The following is a 6,061-nucleotide window of genomic DNA, read 5'->3' as shown; positions in this document are numbered from 1 at the left end:
CCAGCTTGCTGGGTGGGGTAATGAAATTACTTGAAAGTGCTGCAGAATAAGTTGATGCTATACAAATTACAAGTCCCTTCCCTTCCTTATCATGAAGGCCGAACTCAAACCAGAAAGAGATATGGAGACTAAATAGTTTCTTTTATGCATAGAGGTTGACTACAGCTATTTTATAACTTATTCAAAACAAGTAATGATCATTGTGCCACTTGATCACCACATACAGAACCAATTGCCATGTGAAAATTGAAAACATCCATTAGCTTGAATTGATCCAACTGATATTTTATACATAGGTTCACTATTTTCACATTATGGAAAAGCATAGTCAACTATGGTTTCTGATACAATGGAATCCCACAAAAAAGTTATACTAAAACTAATTTCACACGGGCGAGTGTGATATTGGGCCGTGAATCATGGCCCGATATCACGCTTGCCAACATGCAATTACCCCGTAAATGCGAGGCGTTTTTAAAAATCACCTCACATTACTTCGGGGAAGTAGCGATCCTGTCAGCCACAGCAGAGGTTCGGGGTGCAATGCTTCCACCAGTCCCATTGAAAACAGTGGGCGATGCAATGCGATGTCAGGGAACTCCTAAAGATAGTACATGCAGCAATTTGTTTCCCGCACTGCATTGCGGTGTGATGCAGGAAAAAATTGCTCGTGTGTGACCCCATTTAATGAATGGGGTCATATTCGTGCTATATTTGTGCATCTCATAACGCAAGAATCTCACCAATGTGAAGCTGGCCTAAGTAGTATACATTTTTGACAAGAGTTATGTAAGGATGACATATAAAACTCTCTAGGCTATACATTTTGTGCAAATGTCTGGGGATGTGAACACTATGTATGTCTGCAAGTCATTATAATTTTTTTTCATTTTTATAAAAGAACAACCAATAGCAAGGACAAAGAGGTCAATAAATAGATGGGAGGTGGGAATACTGGCAGGGGTGTTCCAAAGTGGTTCCAATTCTCTTGATGCTCTATAAGGTCTGTTGTGAGGCCATATAATCCTAACCTAACCAAAAGCAACTGAACTAAATCCCTCATTTCACCCCCTTGTTAACCTTTTGTTAGGACTGTGGATGTGGAACCACTGGATCAACCTACCAGGGTAGTCAAAGGCCCAGTCCAGCAAGGCTGACAGCTGACCCTCTGGCAAACAGAGTTAAAGATACAAGATGATCGTAACCCAGTCTGAGGAGGAGAACTAGGAATGATACATTACCCTAAGCTAGTACAGGGAAGAAGGGATAGCCCTGCCTAGAAGTGGGGCTGGCGTCCCAATAAGGATGACCCCACGGGTCTTCCTCTAGGTACTAGCAGACCCTTACAGGACAAAAACGCATATAAACCAAAAGACAGAACAGAACTGGGAGAAGTAAAGAAATAGAGGGACAGACTGGCGTACAACGACAAGACAGGGGAACAGAAGTTGAGACTACTGACAGGAAGAGTGCAAAGGCAGAAGTACAACAAACCAAAAGACACTAGATAATAACAGAATAAAGGCCGAAGCAGGAGTCAAGTAGGGTGTCAGAGAACAAGCTCACAACAAAACTGAAGCACTGAATGGAATTCCAGGCTCAGCTATACAAGGCTATAATTGGCAAAGGTCCTACAGAAGCTGGAAGCCCTGAAGCAAGTAACCCTTGAGGTTCCGGAAGAAGGTATGTAGAAGCTCAGGTTACAAACAAATCAGGACTACGTCTGCGCCTTCCAGACACAGGAGGAGAGGAGCAAGTCTGAACAGCGGACCTAACAGTACCTCCCCCTTACGCTCACCTTCTCCTCCAACCGGTTCTCTGCAAAAATTCCTGAACCAGATGAGGAGCATTGGTGTTCTCAGAGGGTTCCCATGACCTCTCTGGACTGTACCCTTTCCAATCCACTAGGAAGAAAGTCTTGTTCCTAACTTTCTTGATAGAATATTTTTTACCTCAAAGATATTTTATGAGTTTATCCAAGTACAAACCAGTCTGGGTTTTTTGGAAAACCTATTAAGCATGAGTGGTTTAGGCAGTTATATATGGAAGAAATTGGGGATATGCACAGAGGGAGGGAGTCGTAGCCTGTAACATACGGAATTCACTTTCTCAGAAACTTTAAACTTTAAATCGTGGAGTGAGCTTATAAGACAGCACTCTCAACCTGATATGTTTGAATGAGAGCTATACTTTATCCCCTGGAAAAAACTACAGAGAGGTTCGACGCCTGCGTTCGGCAAACTTTTTCATGGAAGCGACTGATCTCTCCACAGTCACCTTGGTCTCCTGCCAGATCTTTGAAAAATTTTCTGCCGAAGAAGCTGCTGCTGGGTCCTCAGAAGTGGTGGAAACTGGCAGGGGAATTCAGGGTTTCCGCCCATATACAATGGCAAAGGGTGAACTTTTCATGGAGTCACTGATGTGCTGGTTATGTGAAAACTCTGCCCACGGCAGTAGACTGACCTAATCGTCTTGATGGGCGTTAGTGAAATGGCGAAGATAACTGGTCAGGATTTGATTTTTGCGTTCCACCTGCCTGTTAGACTGTGGATGATAGGATGAGTAGAAGTCCAAAGATATATTCATGAGTTTACAAAGAGATCTCTAAGACTTAGATGTAAATTGCAACCCTCTATCGAACACAATATTCCTGGGAAAACCATGGAGGTGAAAAATATGGTGGATGAAATTCTTTGCAATTTGGCTTGCGGAAGGCAACCCCGGCAAAGGCACAAAATGGGCCATCTTAGAGAATCGATCGACTGCCACCCAGATAACTGTGCAACTCTGGAAGGAGGTAAATCTGTGATAAAATCCATGGCTATATGCTGTAATGGAGTCTTGGGAATGGGTAACAGACAAAGCAGATCAGCGGGTTTCAGGGATTTATTCTGGGCGCAGGAAGGTACAAGTAGACATGAAGTTGCAAATGTCCTTTACCATGGACGGCCTCCAGCAAAGGTGGCAGTTTAACTTGATAGTTTTGCGTTGGCTGGAATGCCCAGCTAGCTTGGAACAATGACTCCAGGACAGGACAAATTTTTTCTTGGCCTCGAGCAAAAAGGCTTTCCCGGCGGGATATCTTTAACCCAGTCAGGGGCCATGTTTACCATCCTGATAGGATCAATGATAAATTGTGGAGTCTCCTCAGAAAAAAATTAGAATCGAATGTTCTGGATAGCGCATCAGCTTTAACATTCTGATTAGCAGGATGAAAATGTAAGATAAAGCCAAACCGAGCAAAAAACAAAGATATGTAGATATATCAAGCTCTTATGGTCGGAGTAAATCACGATGGGCTGAGAGGCTCCCTGCAGCAGAAACCGTCAAAATTCCAGAGCCATCTTGATGGTCAGTAACTCATGGTCACCTATAGAGTAATTTCATCCCACCGCAGAGAAAGACTTGGAAAAAAACACATCACCCTCTTACCAGATGCACCTTTTTGCGATAGGACTGCACCTGCTCCCGTGAAAGAAGCATCGACCTCCAGAAAGAATTGTTTCATACACTCTGGTCAGTGCAGCATGAACGCTGGCAAGAAGGTTAATTTCAGAGCTGGAGAAGCGGATTCCGCCTCCAGAGACCATTGCTTGGCATCAGCTCCCTTCTGGTGAGAGCAGAGATGGACAAAGTTAGGGTGGAAAAGTGTGGGATGAATTGCCAGTAGTAATTTGGAAAACCCAAAAATCCTTGAATTGTCCAAAGACCTGATGAACGGGACCAATTCAACATGGCAGAGACTGTTTCTGCAACCAATTGTAAACCTTTTTGGACACAATATAACCCAGCAAAGGGAGGGATTCACACTCGAAAATACGCTTCTCGAATTTGGCAAAAAGGTGGTTTTCCCTTAATCGCTAGAGTACCAATACGGACCTGTCTCTGGCACAAGTGAATATCTGGTGAAAAGATCAAGATTTCATTTATGTACACGACAACACATTTATGAAGAAGATCCCAGAAAATGTTGTTCACGAACTCCTGGAAGACGGCTGGAGCATTAATGAGACCAAAAGGTATTACCAAATACTCATAATGTCCATCTTGTGTATTGAAAGAGGTCTTCCACTCGTCTCCCTTGTGGATGCGGATTAGGTTATAAGCCCCGCACAGACCTAGCTTGGTAAAGATCTGTGCACTGCGCAGGGGATCAAACAACTCTCGAATTTAGAGTAATGAGTATTTATTCTTAACTGTTATCACCTTCAAACCCCAATAGTTGTGCAGGGTTGAAGCGACCCGTCCTTCTTGACAAAGAAAAATCCCACCGGGCAGGGGAGGAGGATTTACGAAAGAACCCTTTGGCCAGGATGTTCTTAACATATTTGGGCGTGGCCCGGGTCTCGGAAAGAGACCGGGGGTATACTCTGCCTCAAGGGAGTATGGAACAAGGCACGAGCACAATGGGGCAGTCATAGGAGCGATGCGGTGGCAAGCACTCAGCCTCTTTCTTATCGAAGATGTCAACAAAGCCGTAGTAGGACTCTGGCAGACCCTGAAGCTTCTGAGATGCAGTAATATGGTGAACCAGGTGAATGGGAAGCAGGCACTTAGAATAGCAGGATGTTCCCCAACTAAACACCTCATAAATGCTCCAATCCAGGCTTGGGTTGTGTAATTGGAGCCACAGCAAACCCACTAGTAGAGAACTGGTGGGCCCGGGAAGCACCAGTAGGAAAAACGTCTCTGAATGAAGGGCACCTACCCTCAGCTCCATCGGCTCCGTGACAAATTGCGTAGTTTCAGAGAGGGTGCTACCATTAACCGTGATGCCTACCAGGGGTCTCTCAAGACACTGGACAGGAATTTGGTGGCGGTCCACCAAGGTTTGCTGTAAGAAGTTGACAGTCCAGCCAAAATCCAGAAAGGCCGCCACTTTGACCTGGACACACTGGTAAGAACTACTGTTACCAATAAGTTCAACCCGGGAGAGGAGCAATCCTCACCTAGGGTAGCCTCTTCAACTGACCATAGGTGGAGGAGTTTCCCAGTTTGAGGGAACAAGTATGAACAAATGACCCGGAGCTCTGCAGTACATACATAGATTCTTTACACATCGAAACATGTGTTCCTCCTCAGTTAGTCTGAGCCGATCCACCTGCATGGGCTCAGGATCGCTAGACAAAGAAGTGGTGGACGGTGGAGAAAGCGGTCTCTGGAATCTAGGAGCCAGGCGGATTGCGTAACCTCCCTAGATCTCTTCTGAAACCACAGGCTAATTCTTGTGGCCAGACAAAGCAGGACACCCAGAGAGGTCGGGATCTCGTGACCAGCTAACTTGTGCTTGATGCACCCTGCCTAACCCTCCCAAAATGTTGCTACTAGAGCCTCATTGTTCCACTCTAGCTCTGAAGCCAGGGTTTGGAATCGAATAGCCTATTGGCCCACAGTGAAAGTATTCTGATAGAGGCATAAAAAAGCAAAGGCAGCTGAAGATGTACGACCAGGCTCGTCAAAACTCTCTGATAAGTCTCCACGAATGTGCTGAAGTCATTAAACAATGGGTCATTCCTCTCCCAGAGGAGATTGATGCACGCCAGAGAGTTTCAAGAGAGGTGGGACATCAAAAATACTATTTTGGCCCAAATCCATGGAGAACAGGAGTGACGGAAGCTAAAAAAGAAGGGTACATTGTTTAATGAACCCGCGGCATTGTTTGAGATTCCCCTCAATGCGTGGCGGTGCAGCAAGGCGAGGTCAGGATCCAGAAGTGGAGACTGCTGGTGGTGATGCTGCAACACTTGCCACAGCTGCGGAGGACTGCGGTACTGCTGCGGTGGAAGAAATACTGCTTAGGCGGGTAGTCACATTGTGTAGATATGCCAGCACTTCATCCTGGTGTTCACATCGTTACGCCATCTCCTGGAACAACTGAGTAAGTCCTCCATGTTTAGAGTCAGTGGGATCCATGGCTTCAGTGTACTGTTAGGACTGTGGATGTGTAACCACTGGATCAACCTATCGTGTAGGCAACGACCCTGTCCAGCAAGGCCGACAGCAGACCCTCTGGCGAATGGAAGTAAGATACCAGATGACAGTAACCCTGTCTGAGGAGGAG

This window comes from Eleutherodactylus coqui, chromosome 1 (genome assembly GCF_035609145.1).
Source record: "Eleutherodactylus coqui strain aEleCoq1 chromosome 1, aEleCoq1.hap1, whole genome shotgun sequence".
NCBI lineage: Eukaryota > Metazoa > Chordata > Amphibia > Anura > Eleutherodactylidae > Eleutherodactylus > Eleutherodactylus coqui.
This window is presented reverse-complemented; position numbering follows the sequence as displayed.